Source organism: Hordeum vulgare, chromosome 6H (genome assembly GCF_904849725.1).
Source record: "Hordeum vulgare subsp. vulgare chromosome 6H, MorexV3_pseudomolecules_assembly, whole genome shotgun sequence".
Lineage (NCBI taxonomy): Eukaryota > Viridiplantae > Streptophyta > Magnoliopsida > Poales > Poaceae > Hordeum > Hordeum vulgare.
This window is the reverse complement of record NC_058523.1, coordinates 523,592,680-523,612,706: the sequence shown is the minus strand read 5'-3', so window position 1 is coordinate 523,612,706 and position 20,027 is coordinate 523,592,680.

Sequence of the window (20,027 nt, the reverse complement as noted above, 5' to 3'; positions counted from 1 at the left end):
GACCGATACTTTCTACATCTACTACTATTACTCCACACATCGACCGCTATCCAGCATGCATCTAGTGTATTGAGTTCATGACGAGCAGAGTAACGCTTTAAGCAAGATGACATGATGTAGAGGGATAATCTCAAACCAATGATGAAAACCCCATCTTTTTACCCTTGATGGCAACAACACGATGTGTGACTCGCTACCCCTTCTGTCACTGGGTGAGGTCACCGCACGGTAGGAACCCAAAACCAAGCACTTCTCCCATTGCAAGAATCATAGATCTAGCTGGCCAGACAAAACCCACAACTCGAAGAGAATTACAAGGATATGAAATCATGCATAAGAGAGATCAGAAGAAACTCAAATAAGATTCATTGATAATATGATCATAAATCCACAATTCATCGGATCTCGACAAACACACCGCAAAAGAAGATTACATCAGATAGATCTCCATGAAGATCATGGAGAACTTTGTATTGAAGATCCAAGAGAGAGAAGAAGCCATCTAGTTACTAGCTATGGACCCGTAGGTCTATGGTGAACTACTCACGCATCATCGGAGAGGTCATGGTGTTGATGAAGAAGCCCTCCGTGTCCGAATCCCCCCTCCGGCAGGGCACCAGGACGTGCCCCAAATGGGATCTTGCGGAGACAGAATCTTGCAGCGGCGGAAAAGCGATTGCGATGATCTCCTTATTTTTTCTGGAATTTATGGGAATATATAGGCGAAAGACCTAGGTCAGGGGACGTCTAGGGGGGCCACAAGCCTGGATGGCGCCCCCCTGGCCGCGGGGTGGGGGCTTGTGGGCCCCTGGGGCTCCCCTTCCTTGGCTCCCAAGTTCCCCGATCTTCTTCCGTTCCAAAAAAAATCTTTTCAGGGAATTTCTTCCTGTTTGGACTCCGTTTCAAAATCTCCTCTGAAAGGGGTCAAAAACATGGAAAAAACAGGAACTGGCACTTGGCACTGAGTTAATAAGTTAGTCCCAGAAAAATATATAAAAGGCATGCAAAACATCCAAAGTTTGACAAGATAATAGCATGAAGCCATCAAAAATTATAGATACTTGGAGACGTATCAGACACCCACTAAGATCTCTCTGCAAATGGCCAACAAATCAACTGCTTTCCCTATCGGCATTTGCGAGGATGTGCCTGTTGTGGTTGCTAATGTCACTATCTTAACAGACTTTTTTATCTTGGATATTCCTGAGGACGATGCCAAGGCAGTCATCCTCGGAAGACCCTTTTTAAACACTGTAGGGGATGTTATAGATTGCAACAAAGGCAATGTCACTTTCCATGTCAACTGTAATGAGCATACGGTGCACTTTCCGAAGAAACAATATCGAGTACATTGCATCAATCCTATCGAAAAAACTTCATTGATTCTTATTGGGAGCTTTGAATGACCTATTCCCCGTGTCAAGATGAAGTATGATTTGCTTGTTGGGGAGATACACATCCCCATTGAAGTAACCTAGTGACTATTCAAAAATTCTTCGTCTTCTTTTGCGATTCGAAAAAGTTTGTCAAAGAGACTTGATCAACCTCACTTACGGATTTCTTTCGATGACCATGAGATGGATGAATCGAGGAGTCACGAACCTCTGTTCCAAGCTTTCACCTTCGGTTGCTTAGAAGAAAAATGATAGATTTAGTTTAGTTTTCCCTGTTTTTTGTTTTAGCGTGTGGTACAAAATTACCCCGAAAATAAAAGTTCTCCGAACATCCTTAAAATCAAGTATGATTTTTTTTGGAATTTTTGAAAAATTCTGAGACGAAGAGCTTGTCTGGGGCTGCACCAGTGGGCCACAAGCCCTGGAGGCGTGGGCACCCCCCTGGCCGCGCCACCCAGGCTTGTGGGGCCCACAGGCACCCTCTCCACTCATTCTTGGTCTCATCTGATTCTCCTACCTCTAGAAAAAATCGTTTCGCAGCTCAAACCCGTGTTCTTGCTCCTCTTGCTGGGATTTTCGATCTCTTTGCTCAAATCACCATTCTCCAAACTGTTTTGGGGAAATTACTCCTTGGTAAGTGACTCCTCCATTGGTCCAATTAGTTTTTGCTCTAGTGCCTTATACTTCGCGTATTTTTGTTGCCTTGGTGACCATGTTCTTGAGCTTTGCATGCTAATTTTAGCTGGTCCCAAGTAGTTTTGATGCGTAATATGGCCTCTAGGTACTTGTGGGAGTAGTTGCTACTAGTTTAGTTGAGCCTTGTTCACTTTTCCATTGGGTCACTGAAAATTTCAGAAAAGGAAGATGTTCATGAGAAACTATCATGGTGGTTCCTCAAGCAAGAGAGGTCCCCATCTTGCGATTCGGGAGCCCGATCCTTACCAACCAAGGGACGCACACGTACAACCATGTGAATGGCCTTCTGATGAATTTATGATTGAGGCAGGTTTCAAAGACGAGTTTGATGCACTTCTTCGCAACGTCGGACTCAAAGAATTCATCTCCGATAAATGTGAACAGTATGTTGCTCTCACTGCCTCTTTTGTTCGTAGATTCAAATTTTCAGTTGGTCGTGACACATCGGTACTGTTTGATCTCTATGATAAATCGTATACCATGGATTTAGAGGATTTTAATAGAATTTGCAAAATACCTATTTGGGGTAGCCTCAATGATCCTCCTAAATCTTCGGTTAGAGATTTTTTTCTCTGGTATTACTGTTGGAGAAACTAGAGACATTACGCAAGCTACCATGGGGAGTATTCGTTTTCGTGCCTTGCATTACTTTGCCCTCTTCATAGGCAGATGCATTAATGGCAAGATTGAGCATTGTCACCTCTGTGCACTGATGTCTACTACGCAACCTTCTCCTTGTAGACGTTGTTGGGCCTCCAAGTGCAGAGGTTTGTAGGACAGTAGTAATTTTCCCTCAAGTGGGTGACCTAAGGTTTATCAATCCATTGGAGGCGTAGGATGAAGATGGTCTCTCTCAAGCAACCCTGCAACCAAATAACAAAGAGTCTCTTCTGTCCCCAACACACCCAATACAATGGTAAATTGTATAGGTGCACTAGTTCGGCGAAGAGATGGTGATACAAGAGCAATATGGATGGTAGATATAGGATTTTGTAATCTGAAATTACAAAAACAGCAAGGTAACTAGTAACAAAAGTGAGCACGAACGGTATTGCAATGCATGGAAACAAGGCCTAGGGTTCATACTTTCACTAGTGAAGTTCTCTCAACAATAATAACATAATTGGATCATATAACTAGCCCTTAACATGCAACAAAGATTCACTCCAAAGTCACTAATAGCGAAAAACAAACAAAGAGATTATTGTCGGGTACGAAACCGCCACAAAGTTATTCTTTCTGATCGAACTATTCAAGAGTCCGTAGTAAAATAACACGAAGCTATTCTTTCCGTTCGATCCATCATAGAGTTCGTACTAGAATAACACCTTAAGATACATATCAACCAAGACCCTAATGTCACCTAGATACTCCATTATCACCTCAAGTATCCGTGGGCATGATTATACGATATGCATCACACAATCTCAGAATCATCTATTCAACCAACAAATAGAACTTCAGAGTGCCCCAAACTTTCTACCAGAGAGTCAAAACGTGTGCCAACGCCTATGCATAGGTTCCCAATATCACGAACACGCAAGTTGATCACCAAAACATAAATAGAGTACTCACATGAATATCCGAACGTGTGCCAACCCATGTGCATAGGTTCCCAATGTCACAAACCCGCAAGTTGATTACCACAGATAGGCACATGCAAGACATACATCAAGTGTTCTCAAAGACTCAATCCGAAAAGATAACTTCAAAGGGGAAACTCAATTCATTACAAGAAGGGAGAGGGGCAAGAACATCATAAGACCCAACTATAGTAGCAAAGCCCACGGTACATCGAGATCAAGACATCTCAAGAACACGAGAGAGAGATCAAACACATAGCTACTCGTACATACCCTCAGCCCCAAGGGAGAACTACTCCCTCCTCGGCATGGAGATCGCCGGGATGATGAAGATGGCCACCGGAGATGGATTCCCCCTCCGGAAGGGTGCCGGAACGGGCTCCAGATTGGTTTTTGGTGGCTATAGAGGTTTGCGGCGGCGGAACTCCCGATCTAGGTTTCTTTCTAGACGTTTCTGGATTTATAGGACCAGATGCGGTGGAGTTGCGTCAAGTGGGACCCTGAGGGGCCCACAAGCTTGGTTGGTGCGGCCTAGGATGGGGCGCGCCGACAGGGCTTGTGGCTTCCTTTTGGTATTTTTGATATTTTCCATAAAAAATCATCGCGAAAGAATTATTCCGTTTGGACTCCGCCTAGAAAAGGGTCAAAAACACGGAAAGAACAGGAACTGGCACTTGGCACTGAATTAATAGGTTAGTCCCAAAAAAGATATAAAAGGCATATAAAACATCCAAAGTTTGACTAGATAACATCATGAAACCATCAAAAATTATAGATACGTTGGAGACATATCAAGCATCCCCAAGCTTAACTCCTGCTCGTCCTCGAGTAGGGAAGTGATAAAGAATGAATTTTTGATGCTTTCATGCTACCTAGCATAGATGTCCTTTGTAACTCCTCTTATGTGACATGAATGTTCAGATCCATTAGATTAAAAACAATAGTTTGTATTGATGTGGAGACAATAATACTTCAAGCAAACTAGCAAGGAAATAATGAACTCTCAAAATAACAAGGCCAAAAGAAAGTTGTCCCTACAAAATCATATAGTCTGGCTATTCTCTATCATCCTTGCACAACAAATTTAAATCATGCACGACCCCGATATTGGCCAAGTAATTGTTTTCACACCTTTACTTTCTCAAACTCTTTCGACTCTCACGCAATACATGAGCGTGAGCCATGGTTTTAGCACTATAAGTGGTGTGGAGTGTGGTGGAGGTTGCAAGGCAAACAAGGAGAAGATGGTCACATTGACTAGGCATATCAATGAGCTATGGAGATGCTCACCAATATATATATATATACGTGAATGAGTAGGGATTGCCATACAAATGATGCACTAGAGCTAAGAGTATGTGAAAGCTCTTAAAGAAAACTAGTGGGTGTGCATCCAACTTGCTTGCTCACAAAGACCTAAGGCAATTTTGAGGAAGCCTATCATTGGAATATACAAGCCAAGTTATATAATGAAAATTCCCCACTAGCTATACGGTGGTGACAAAACGAGAGACTCTCAATCATGAAGATCATGGTGCTTAATAAGCACAAGTGTGGAAGGGTGGTAGCATTGTCCCTTCTCTCTTTTTCTCTCACTTTTTTGTGGGCTCTTTGGCCTCTTTTTTTTGGTGGGCATCTTTGGCCTCTTTTATTTCCTCACATGGGACAATGCTCCATCAATGATGATCATCACACTTACAACTCAAAACTTAGGACAATGATGACTCTATATGAAATGCCTTCGGTAGTGTACCGTGACAATGATCTAGCATGGCATAGACATCTATGGGAACATCACGCTAGCTATCTTATGATCATGCAATGGCAATGTAGAAGTGGTGGCACATGTCATGGTGGCAGTCGTATGGCAATATATCTCGGAATAGCTTTGAAAAAGCGATAGTAGGTAGGTATGGTGGCTATTTTGAGGGAGGCTATATGGGTGGTTCTGTGCACCGGTGAAAGTTGCACGGCACTAAAGAGGATAGTGATGGTGGAAGGTGAAAGTGCCTCTAAACCATGGACTCAACATTAGTCATGAAGAACTCATATACTTGTTGCAAAAGTTTTAGTAGTAATCGAAACAAAGCATTCAACGCATACTCCTAGGGGAAGGGTTGGTAGGTATAAACCATCGCGCGATCCCGACCGCCACACAAAGGATGAAAATCATTAGAGTAATCATGCTCAGACTTCATCACATAGCGGTTCACCATACGTGCATGCTACAGGAATCACTAACTTCAACACAAGTATTTCTAGATCCACAACACCATACTAATATAACTTCAATATTACCACAACCACAACTCAAAACTAATTGAGATGAATCAAACTTCTCTAACTATTCAATGCACATGAAGGTGGAAGTTTTCATATCCCTTTGGATAGCTACCCCTTTTGAGACTACTATCAAAGCATAGATCAACTACCAAGCCATGCACCGCTTTGCTCTAAAAGATATAAGTGAAGCACATAGAGCAAAAGCAACAAGCTCAAAAGACATAAGTGAAGCACATGTGAGATGAATTGTCTAACCAAAGGATATAAGTGAAGCTCGACAAAATCACGGTGAGTGCATGTCTCTCTCTTTAGGTGTGCAGCAAGGATGATTGTGACACAAAAAAAAGGCTCCTACGATACAAGACGCTCCAAGCAAAACACATAACATGTGGTGAATAAAAATATAGCCCCAAGTAACGTTACCGATGGATCGAAGACGAAAGAGGGGATGCCTTCCCGGGGCATCCCCAAGCTTAGGCTTTTACGGCATCCTTGAATCAACTTGGGGTGCCTTGGGCATCCCCAAGCTTGAGCTCTTGCCACTCTTTATCTCTTTGTCCATAAGAACTTCACCCAAAACTTGAAAACTTCACAACACGAAACTTAAACAGAAACTCGTGATATCATTAGTATAAGAAAACAAACCACCACTTCCTTAGGTACTGTAACAAACTTAAATTATACTTATGTTGGTGTTGGGTTGCTGTATTTTCACTTTTCCATGGCTAGTACCCTCCGATACTATCCATAGTTTCATCAAAATAAGCAACCAACTCAACAAAACAGAATGTGTTAACAGCAGACAAGTCTGTAGCAATCTGTATACTTCGTATACTTCTGGTACTTCAAAAATATGAAAAATTACGACAGTATGAATAACTTGCATAGAAATCAGAAGCAAAAAATAATCAACTCAAAACTCTTACAGAATAAAAATGAAAATTATTTTTGTGAGCAGAAAGTTTCTGTCTTTTTCCAGCATGATCAAACAATCATCACCAAGACTAATCATAACGGTTTTGCTTGGCACAAACAAAAAAAGAAACAAAAAAGACACAATCATAACAGAATTATGATGGTGTGGAGAAAAAAAAACAGGAAGCAAAAAGCAAAGAAAAATTTATTCGTTGGGTTGCCTCCCAACAAGCGCTATCGTTTAACGCCCTTAGCTAGGCATTGATTTCAATGATGCTCGCATAAAAGGTAAGGATTGAAACACAACGAGAGCATCATGGAGCAAATGGCTAGCACATTTAAGTCTAACCCACTTCCTATGCATAGGGATTTTGTGATCAAACAATTTGTTGGAGCAAGAATCAACTAGCATAGGAAGGCAAAACAAGCATAGCTTCAAAAATTTCAACATATGGAGAGGAAGCTTGATACTATTGCAATAAGTAGAAGCATATGATCCTCTCTCATAGTAATTTTCAGTAACATCATGAATGAATTCAACAATATAACCAGCACCTAAAGCATTCTTTTCGTGATCTACAAGCATAGGAATTGTACTACTCTCCACATAAGGAAATCTATTCTCAAGAATAGTAGTGGGAGTATCGTAAAAGACTTGAGCATTACAAATTGTGTCCACAATGAAAAAGCAAGGTTTAGCAAAGGGGTTCTCGAGAGTATGACAAGTTTTATCATCCCTCTTCTTTAAATAATAAGTATCCTCACAATAATCATCATAGATAGGGGGCATGCTTTCATCAAAATAATTTTGATCATTCAAAGTGGAAGAACTAAAAACATTCATTTTCATCAAATATAGCATCCCCAAGCTTGTGGCTTTGCATATCATTAGCATCATGGGTATTCATAGACTTCATGCTAACAACATTGCAATCATGCTCATCATTCACATATTCTATGCCAAGCATTCTATGTAATTCTTCTTTTAGCACTTGAGCACAATTTTCCTTCCCATCATGCTCACGAAAGACATTGAAAAGATGGAGCATATGAGGCATCCTCAATTCCATTTTTTTGTACTTTTCTAGCGAAAGAACAAGAAACAAAAAAGATTCGATTGCAAGATCTAAAGATATACCTTCAAGCGCTAACCTCCCCGGCAACGGCGCCACAAAACAGCCTGATGTCTACTACGCAACCTTCTCCTTGTAGACGTTGTTGGGCCTCCAAGTGCATAGGTTTGTAGGACAGTAGCAATTTCCCCTCAAGTGGGTGACCTAAGGTTTATCAATCCGTGGGAGGCGTAGGATGAAGATGGTCTCTCTCAAGCAACCCTGCAACCAAATAACAAAGAGTCTTTTGTGTCCCCAACACACCCAATACAATGGTAAATTGTATAGGTGCACTAGTTCGGCGAAGAGATGGTGATAAAGAGCAATATGGATGGTAGATATAGGTTTTTGTAATCTGAAATTACAAAAGCAGCAAGGTAACGAGTAAAAAAAGTGAGCACGAACGGTATTGCAATGCGTGGAAACAAGGCCTAGGGTTCATACTTTCACTAGTGAAGTTCTCTCAACAATAATAACATAATTGGATCATATAACTAGCCCTCAACATGCAACAAAGATTCACTCCAAAGTCACTAATAGCGGAGAACAAACGAAGACATTATTGTTGGGTACGAAACCACCACAAAGTTATTCTTTCTGATCGATCTATTCAAGAGTCTGTAGTAAAATAACACGAAGCCATTCTTTCCATTCGATCCATCATAGAGTTCGTACTAGAATAACACCTTAAGATACATATCAACCAAGACCCTAATGTCACCTAGATACTCCATTGTCACCTCAAGTATCCATGGGCATGATTATACGATATGCATCACACAATCTCAGAATCATCTATTCAACCAACACATAGAACTTCAAAGAGTGCCCCAAAGTTTCTACCACAGAGTCAAAACGTGTGCCAACCCCTTGTTGGGGAACGTCGCATGGGAAACAAAAAATTTCCTACGCGCACGAAGACCTATCATGGTGATGTCCATCTACGAGAGGGGATGAGTGATCTACGTACCCTTGTAGATCGTATAGCAGAAGCGTTAGTGAACGCGGTTGATGTAGTGGAACGTCCTCACGTCCCTCGATCCGCCCCGCGAACAATCCCGCGATCAGTCCCACGATCTAGTACCGAACGGACGGCACCTCCGCGTTCAGCACACGTACAGCTCGACGATGATCCCGGCCTTCTTGATACAGCAAGAGAGACGGAGAGGTAGAAGAGTTCTCCGACAGCATGACGGCGCTCCGGAGGTTCGTGATGACCTTGTCTCAGCAGGGCTCCGCCCGAGCTCCGCAGAAACGCGATCTAGAGGAAAAACCGTGGAGGTATGTGGTCGGGCTGCCGTGGAAAAGTCGTTTCAAATCAGCCCTAAAACCTCCGTATATATAGGTGGGAGGGAGGGGACCTTGCCTTGGGGCTCAAGGAGCCCCAAGGGGGTCGGCCGAGTCCAAGGGGGGAAGGACTCCCCCCCCAAACCGAGTCCAACTTGGTTTGGTGGGAGGAGTCCTTCTCTCCTTTCCCACCTCCTCCTTTTTTTCATTCTCTTTGATTTTTCTATCTCTTGCGCATAGGCCCCTCTTGGGCTGTCCCACCAGCCCACTAAGGGCTGGTGCGCCACCCTCAAGGTCCATGGGCTTCCCCGGGGTGGGTTCCCCCCCCCCCCCCCGGTGAACTCCCGGAACCCATTCGTCATTCCCGGTACATTCCCGGTAACTCCGAAAACCTTCCGGTAATCAAATGAGGTCATCCTATATATCAATCTTCGTTTCCGGACTATTCCGGAAACCCTCGTGACGTCCGTGATCTCATCCGGGACTCCGAACAACATTCGGTAACCAACCATATAACTCAAATACGCATAAAACAACATCGAACCTTAAGTGTGCAGACCCTGCGGGTTCGAGAACTATGTAGACATGACCCGAGAGACTCCTCGGTCAATATCCAATAGCAGGACCTGGATGCCCATATTGGATCCTACATATTCTATGAAGATCTTATCGTTTGAACCTCAGTGCCAAGGATTCATATAATCCCGTATGTCATTCACTTTGTCCTTCGGTATGTTACTTGCCCGAGATTCGATCGTCAGTATCCGTATACCTATTTCAATCTCGTTTACCGGCAAGTCTCTTTACTCGTTCCGTAATACAAGATCCCGCAACTTACACTAAGTTACATTGCTTGCAAGGCTTGTGTGTGATGTTGTATTACCGAGTGGGCCCCGAGATACCTCTCCGTTCACACGGAGTGACAAATCCCAGCCTTGATCCATACTAACTCAACTAACACCTTCGGAGATACCTGTAGAGCATCTTTATAGTCACCCAGTTACGTTGCAACGTTTGATACACACAAAGCATTCCTCCGGTGTCAGTGAGTTATATGATCTCATGGTCATAGGAATAAATACTTGACACGCAGAAAACAGTAGCAACAAAATGACACGATCAATATGCTACGTCTATTAGTTTGGGTCTAGTCCATCACGTGATTCTCCTAATGACGTGATCCAGTTATCAAGCAACAACACCTTGTTCATAATCAGAAGACACTGACTATCTTTGATCAACTGGTTAGCCAACTAGAGGCTTGCTAGGGACGGTGTTTTGTCTATGTATCCACACATGTAAATGAGTCTTCATTCAATACAATTATAGCACGGATAATAAACGATTATCTTGATACAGGAATTATAATAATAACTATATTTATTATTGCCTCTAGGGCATAATTCCAACAGTCTCCCACTTGCACTAGAGTCAATAATCTAGCCCTCACATCACCATGTCAATTACATTGTAATAAATCTAACACCCATACAGTTCTGGTGTTGATCATGCTTTGGCCGTGGAAGAGGTTTAGTCAGCGGGTCCGTTACATTCAGATCCGTGTGCACTTTGCATATATTCACGTCCTCTCCCTCGACGTAGTCGCGGATGAGGTTGAAGCGTCGTTTAATGTGTCTGGTCTTCTTGTGAAACCGTGGTTCCTTTGCTAAGGCAATGGCACCAGTGTTGTCACAGAACAAGGTTATTGGATTCAGTGCGCTTAGCACCACTCCAAGATCCGTCATTAACTGCTTCATCCAGACACCCTCCTTAGCCGCCTCCGAGGCAGCCATGTACTCCGCTTCACATGTAGAATCTGCTATGACGCTTTGCTTGGAACTGCACCAGCTAACTGCACCCCCATTGAGAATAAATACGTATCCGGTTTGCGACTTAGAGTCGTCCGGATCTGTGTCAAAGCTTGCATCGACGTAACCTTTTACGGCGAGCTCTTCGTCACCTCCATACACAAGAAACATCTCCTTAGTCCTTTTCAGGTACTTCAGGATATTCTTGACCGCTGTCCAGTGATCCACTCCTGGATTACTCTGGAACCTACCTTCCATACTTATGGCCAGGCTAACATCCGGTCTAGTGCACAGCATGGCATACATGATAGAACCTATGGCTGAAGCATAGGGGACGGAGTGCATATGCTCTCTATCTTCATCAGATGCTGGGCACTGAGTCTTACTCAATCTCGTACCTTGTAGAACTGGCAAGAACCCTTTCTTGGACTGTTCCATTTTGAACCTCTTCAAAACTTTATCAAGGTATGTGCTTTGTGAAAGTCCTATTAGGCGTTTTGATCTATCCCTATAGATCTTAATGCCTAGAATGTAAGCAGCTTCTCCTAGGTCCTTCATAGAAAAACTTTTATTCAAGTAATCCTTTATGCTCTCTAAAAACTCTACGTTGTTTCCAATCAGCAATATGTCATCCACATATAATATTAGAAACGCCACAGAGCTCCCACTCACTTTCTTGTAAATACAAGATTCTCCAACCACTTGTATAAACCCAAATGCTTTGATCACCTCATCAAAGCGTTTGTTCCAACTCCGAGATGCTTGCACCAGTCCATAAATGGATCGCTGGAGCTTGCACACCTTGTTAGCATTCTTAGGATCGACAAAACCTTCGGGTTGTATCATATACAACTCTTCCTTAAGGAAACCGTTAAGGAACGCCGTTTTGATATCCATCTGCCAGATTTCATAATTGAAAAATGCAGCTATTGCTAACATGATTCTGACGGACTTAAGCATCGCTACGGGTGAGAAAGTCTCATCGTAGTCAACTCCTTGAACTTGTGAAAAACCCTTTGCCACAAGTCGAGCTTTATAAACGGTCACATTACCGTCAGCGTCCGTCTTCCTCTTAAAGATCCATTTGTTCTGAATGGCCTTGCGGCCCTCAGGCAGTACCTCCAAAGTCCACACTTTGTTCTCATACATGGATCCTATCTCGGACTTCATCGCTTCCGGCCATTTGTTGGAATCTGGGCCCACCATTGCTTCTTCATAATTCATAGGTTCATTGTTGTCTAACAACATGATTGATAAGACGGGATTACCGTACCACTCTGGAGCAGCACATGGTCTCGTCGACCTGCGTGGTTCGACAGAAACTTGAACTGGAGTTTCATGATCATCATCATTAACTTCCTCCTCAACCGGCGTTGCAATGACAGAGGTTTCCCCTTGCCCTGCGCCACCATCCAGAGGGATGAGAGGTTCGACAACCTCGTCAAGTTCTATCTTCCTCCCACTCAATTCTCTCGAGAGAAACTCCTTCTCGAGAAAAGCTCCGTTTTTAGCAACAAACACTTTGCCCTCGGATTTGAGATAGAAGGTGTACCCAACTGTCTCTTTTGGGTAACCTATGAAGATGCACTTTTCCGCTTTGGGTTCCAGCTTTTCAGGCTGAAGCTTTTTGACATAAGCATCACATCCCCAAACTTTAAGAAACGACAACTTTGGCCTTTTGCCATACCACAGTTCGTATGGTGTCGTCTCAACGGATTTTGATGGTGCCCTATTTAAAGTGAATACAGCTGTTTCTAATGCATAGCCCCAAAATGATAACGGCAAATCAGTAAGAGACATCATAGATCGCACCATCTCTAATAGAGTACGATTACGACGTTCGGACACACCAGTACGCTGTGGTGTTCCAGGCGGTGTTAACTATGAAACAATTCCACATTGTCTTAAGTGAGCACCAAACTCGAAACTCAGATATTCACCCCCACGATCAGACCGTAGGAACTTGATCTTCTTGTTACGATGATTTTCCACTTCACTCTGAAATTGCTTGAACTTTTCAAATGTTTCAGACTTGTGCTTCATCAAGTAGACATAACCATATCTACTTAAATCGTCTGTGAAGGTGAGAAAATAACGATATCCGCCACGTGCCTCCACGCTCATCGGACCACACACATCGGTATGTATGATTTCCAACAAGTCACTTGCACGCTCCATTGTTCCTGAGAACGGAGTCTTAGTCATCTTGCCCATGAGGCATGGTTCGCACGTGTCAAGTGAATCAAAGTCAAGTGACTCCAAAAGTCCATCAGCATGGAGTTTCTTCATGCGCTTTACACCAATATGACCTAAGTGGCAGTGCCACAAAAATATGGCGCTATCATTGTTAACTCTAACTCTTTTGGTCTCAATGTTATGTATATGCGTATCGTTATCAAGATTCAATATGAACAATCCTCTCACATTCGGTGCATGACCATAAAAGATGTTACTCATAGAAATAGAACAACCATTATTCTCTGACTTAAAAGAGTAACCGTCTCGCAATAAACAAGATCCAGATATAATGTTCATGCTCAAAGCAGGCACCAAATAACAATGACTTAAGTTCATCACTAATCCTGACGGTAACTGAAGTGACACTGTGCCGACGGCAATTGCATCAACCTTAGAACCATTTCCTACGCGCATCGTCACTTCATCTTTCGCCAGCCTTCGCCTATTCCGCAGTTCCTGTTTCGAGTTGCAAATATGAGCAACAGAACCGGTATCGAATACCCAGGCACTACTACGAGAGCCGGTTAAGTACACATCAATAACATGTATATCAAATATACCTGATTTTTCTTTGCCCGCCTTCTTATCTGCCAGATACTTGGGGGAATTGCGCTTCCAGTGACCCATACCCTTGCAATAGTAACACTCCGTTTCCGGCTTAGGTCCAGCTTTGGGTTTCTTCGTCGGATTGGCAACAGGCTTGCCGCTCTTCTTCGAATTGCCCTTCTTGCCTTTGTCGTTTCTCTTGAAACTAGTGGTCTTATTCACCATCAACACTTGATGCTCTTTATGGAGTTCAGACTCTGCGACTTTCAGCATCGCAAACAACTCGCCGGGAGACTTGTTCATCCCTTGCATGTTGTAGTTCAACACAAAGCCTTTATAGCTTGGCGGCAGTGATTGAAGGATTCTGTTAGTGATAGCTTCTTGCGGGAGTTCAATCCCCAGCTCAGCTAGACGGTTTGAGTACCCAGACATTTTGAGCACATGTTCACTGACAGATGAGTTTTCCTCCATCTTGCAAGCATAGAATTTATCGGAGGTCTCATACCTCTCGATCTGGGCGTTCTTCTGAAAGATAAACTCCAACTCCTGGAACATCTCAAATGCTCCATGACGCTCAAAGCGACGCTGAAGTCCCGGTTCTAAGCCATACAAGACTGCACATTGAACTATCGAGTAGTCCTCCTTACGTGCTAACCAAGCGTTCTTAACATCCTGATCAGCCGTAGCGGGTGGTTCATCTACTAATGCAGCATTAAGGACATAATCCTTCTTCCCAGCTTGTAAGATTAGCTTAAGATTACGAGCCCAGTCTACAAAGTTGCTTCCATCATCTTTCAACTTAGCTTTCTCTAGGAACGTATTAAAATTCAGGATGACTGTCGCGTGAGCCATGATCTACAACACAAATATATTCAAAGTGGACTTAGACTATGTTCAAGATAATTAGAGTTTAACTTAATCAAATTATTCGCTAAACTCACACTCAAAAAGTACATCTCTCTAGTCATTTGAGTGGTTCATGATCCACTTACACTAGCTCAAGTCTGATCATCACGTGAGTTGAGTATAGTTTCAGTGGTAAGCATCCCTATGCTAATCATATCATCTATATGATTCATGATCGACCTTTCGGTCTCATGTGTTCCGAGGCCATGTCTGCACATGCTAGGCTCGTCAAGCTTAACCCGAGTGTTCCGCGTGCGCAACTGTTTTGCACCCGTTGTATGTGAACGTTGAGTCTATCACACCCGATCATCACGTGGTATCTCGAAACGACGAACTGTAGCAACGGTGCATAGTCGTGGAGAACACAATTTCGTCTTGAAATTTTAGTGAGAGATCACCTCATAATGCTACCGTCGTTCTAAGCAAAATAAGGTGCATAAAAGGATTAACATCACATGCAATTCATAAGTGACATGATATGGCCATCATCACGTGCTTCTTGATCTCCATCGCCAAAGCACCGGCACGATCTACTTGTCACCAGCGCCACACCATGATCTCCATCAACATGTTGCCATTGGGGTTGTCGTGCTACTCATGCTATTACTACTAAAGCTACGTCCTAGCAAAATAGTAAACGCATCTGCAAGCACAAACGTTAGTATAAAGACAACCCTATGGCTCCTGCCGGTTGCCGTACCATCGACGTGCAAGTCGATATTTCTATTACAACATGATCATCTCATACATCCAATATATCACATCACATCATTGGCCATATCACATCACAAGCATACCCTGCAAAAACAAGTTAGACGTCCTCTAATTTTGTTGTTGCATGTTTTACGTGGTGACCATGGGTATCTAGTAGGATCGCATCTTACTTACGCAAACACCACAACGGAGATATATGAGTTGCTATTTAACCTCATCCAAGGACCTCCTCGGACAAATCCGATTCAACTAAAGTTGGAGAAACCGACACTTGCCAGTCATCTTTGAGCAACGGAGTTACTCGTAACGATGAAACCAGTCTCTCGTAAGCGTGCGAGTAATGTCGGTCCAAGCCGCTTCAATAGAACAATACCGCGGAATCAACAAAAGACTAAGGAGGGCAGCAAAACGCACATCACCGCCCACAAAAACTTTTGTGTTCTACTCGAGAAGACATCTACGCATGAACCTAGCTCATGATGCCACTGATGGGGAACGTCGCATGGGAAACAAAAAATTTCCTACGCGCACGAAGACCTATCATGGTGATGTCCATCTACAAGAGGGGATGAGTGATCTACGTACCCTTGTAGATCGTACAGCAGAAGCGTTAGTGAACGCGGTTGATGTAGTGGAACGTCCTCACGTCCCTCGATCCGCCCCACGAACAATCCCGCGATCAGTCCCACGATCTAGTACCGAACGGACGGCACCTCCGCGTTCAGCACACGTACAGCTCGACGATGATCTCGGCCTTCTTGATCCAGCAAGAGAGACGGAGAGGTAGAAGAGTTCTCCGGCAGCGTGACGGCGCTCCGGAGGTTGGTGATGACCTTGTCTCAGCAGGGCTCCGCCCGAGCTCCGCAGAAACGCGATCTAGAGGAAAAACCGTGGAGGTATGTGGTCGGGATGCCGTGGAAAAGTCGTCTCAAATCAGCCCTAAAACCTCCGTATATATAGGTGGGAGGGAGGGGACCTTGCCTTGGGGCTCAAGGAGCCCCAAGGGGGTCGGCCGAGTCCAAGGGGGGAAGGACTCCCCCCCAAACCGAGTCCAACTTGGTTTGGTGGGAGGAGTCCTTCTCTCCTTTCCCACCTCCTCTTTTTTTTCTTTCTCTTTGATTTTTCTATCTCTTGTGCATAGGCCCCTCTTGGGCTGTCCCACCAGCCCACTAAGGGCTGGTGCGCCACCCTCAAGGTCCATGGGCTTCCCCGGGGTGGGTTGCCCCCCCCCCCCCCGGTGAACTCCCGGAACCCATTCGTCATTCCCGGTACATTCCCGGTAACTCCGAAAACCTTCCGGTAATCAAATGAGGTCATCCTATATATCAATCTTCGTTTCCGGACTATTCCGGAAACCCTCGTGACGTCCGTGATCTCATACGAGACTCTGAACAACATTCGGTAACCAACCATATAACTCAAATACGCATAAAACAACGTCGAACCTTAAGTGTGCAGACCCTGCGGGTTCGAGAACTATGTAGACATGACCCGAGAGACTCCTCGGTCAATATCCAATAGCGGGACCTGGATGCCCATATTGGATCCTACATATTCTACGAAGATCTTATCGTTTGAACCTCAGTGCCAAGGATTCATATAATCCCGTATGTCATTCCCTTTGTCCTTCGGTATGTTACTTGCCCGAGATTCGATCGTCAGTATCCGTATACCTATTTCAATCTCGTTTACCGGCAAGTCTCTTTACTCGTTCCGTAATACAAGATCCCGCAACTTACACTAAGTTACATTGCTTGCAAGGCTTATGTGTGATGTTGTATTACCGAGTGGGCCCCGAGATACCTCTCCGTTCACACGGAGTGACAAATCCCAGCCTTGATCCATACTAACTCAACTAACACCTTCGGAGATACCTGTAGAGCATCTTTATAGTCACCCAGTTACGTTGCGACGTTTGATACACACAAAGCATTCCTCCGGTGTCAGTGAGTTATATGATCTCATGGTCATAGGAATAAATACTTGACACGCAGAAAACAGTAGCAACAAAATGACACGATCAATATGCTACGTCTATTAGTTTGGGTCTAGTCCATCACGTGATTCTCCGAATGACGTGATCCAGTTATCAAGCAACAACACCTTGTTCATAATCAGAAGACACTGACTATCTTTGATCAACTGATTAGCCAACTAGAGGCTTGCTAGGGACGATGTTTTGTCTATGTATCCACACATGTAAATGAGTCTTCATTCAATACAATTATAGCATGGATAATAAACGATTATCTTGATACAGGAATTATAATAATAACTATATTTATTATTGCCTCTAGGGCATAATTCCAACACCCCTATGCACAGGTTTCAATGTCACGAACCCGCAAGTTGATCACCAAAACATACATCGAGTACTCACATGAATATCCAAACGTGTGCCAACCCATATGCATAGGTTCCCAATGTCACAAACCCGCAAGTTGATCACCACAGATAGACACGTGCAAGACATACATCAAGTGTTCTCAAAGACTCAATCCGAAAAGATAACTTCAAAGGGGAAACTCAATTCATTACAAGAAGGGAGAGGGGGGAAGAACATCATAAGATCCAACTATAGTAGCAAAGCCCACGGTACATCGAGATCAATACATCTCAAGAACACGAGAGAGAGAGAGAGAGATCGAACACATAGCTACTGGTACATACCCTCAGCCCCGAGGGAGAACTACTCCCTCCACGTCATGGAGATCGCAGGGATGATGAAGATGGCCACCGGAGATGGATTCCCCCTCCGGAAGGGTGCCAAAACGGGCTCCAGATTGTTTTTTGGTGGCTACACAGGCTTGCGGCGGCGGAACTCCCGATCTAGGTTTCTTTCTGGAGGTTTCTGGATTTATAGGACCAGATGGCGGTGGAGTTGCGTCAAGTGGGCCCCTGAGGGGACCAAAAGCTTGGTTTGTGCGGCCTAGGGGGGCGTGCCGATAGGGCTTGTGGCTTCCTCGGGACCCCTCTCCGGTATCTTTTTCTTCCGGTATTTTTGATATTTTCCATAAAAATTCATCGCGAAAGAATTATTCCGTTTGGACTCCACCTGAAAAGGGTCAAAAACAGGGAAAGAACAAGAACTGGCACTTGGCACTAAATTAATAGGTTAGCCCCAAAAAGATATAAAAGGCATATAAAACATCCAAAGTTTGACAAGATAACAGCATGAAACCATCAAAAATTATAGATACGTTGGAGACGTATCACGCACCCGACCTTAGTATCCTTCAGAGCGCAGTGACGGGTGACAAGAGTTTCAACATGGGAGCTATAATAGCAAGGAGGCTGAATAAAAATGCTAATGAAGGGGATTTCTTTGGTGGGATCTATGCCACCCGCATAGCAAATTTTCTTGGAGTACCCATCCGCGAAGGAGATCCCCCGCTCCATACAGCTTTCCTTGATTGCGTCGCTTTGACACGCTACCAGTTCCTTGAGAGGGATGATGAATCCCTCCTATACCGTCTGATATTTAACCGGCAGCGTGTTTTCCATATTACCCTTCCTGCTCCTGCTTTCTTTGACTTTCAGGTAAAACGAAGATATTACATAACCAGAGGAGAGGCAGAGGAGTATGAGAGGGAGGCTAAGGCTGCTCGTCTCCGCGAGGAAGCTATTCAGGCAGTGGTTGCAGCGCTCCCGTACAACCGACACTACGATTTTGGGTATCACCCGGACCATCCATGGGAGTAGACCAACTTAGGCCAAAAACCTAAGCTTGGGGGAGTACGTGTTTCTCACCGACTTTACATTCTTTCTTATGCTTTCACTTTGTTCGTCGGTGTTCACACTTTGCCACTGTATCATCCTTGTTAGTTTATTTTCTTTTTCTAGTTTTCTTTTCGTGTGTCTGTCTAGTTTGAAAAAAATCCAAAAAGATTTTCTTGTTCTTCTTTTGCTTGTTGGGAGCTTTCCCGTGTAAATAGTTTTCTTTTTCTTTGGGTCAAGGTAGAAGACCATGGTTACAATGTTTAGTGCCTCTCGCATGCATACCTGTTTAGCTGTCAAAGAGCCTTATTACTTTGTCTTCGCCTTTGTGTTTGCGTGCAGATTCCAGCTTTAGTCCAATGCACGAGCACGCTTACTATTGTTCACATCGTTCGGTCGTGCAAGTGAAAGGCAATAATGACAATATATGATGAAGTGACTGAGCCTGGAAAAGCTATGCCATGCTTACTTAGTTAGGAGCTTATAATGGTTTGTCGTGGATGCCCACATGAATGTTGAGATGACTGTGTTGTAGTATGATAGGATGGTATCCTCCTTTGAATGATTCAAGTGGCTTGACTTGGCGCATGTTCACGCATGTAGTTGAAACAAAATCAACATATGCTCTATGATGTTCATGTTCATGGTGATTTATGTCCTACTCATGCTTGCACTCAATGTTAATTAATCTCAATGCATTTTGATGACTGTTGTCGCTCTCTAGTTGGTTGCTTCCGAGTCTTTTGCTAGCCTTCACTTGTACTAAGCGGGAATACTTCTTGTGCATCCACTTCCATAAACCCAAAGTTGTTCCACATGAGTCCACCA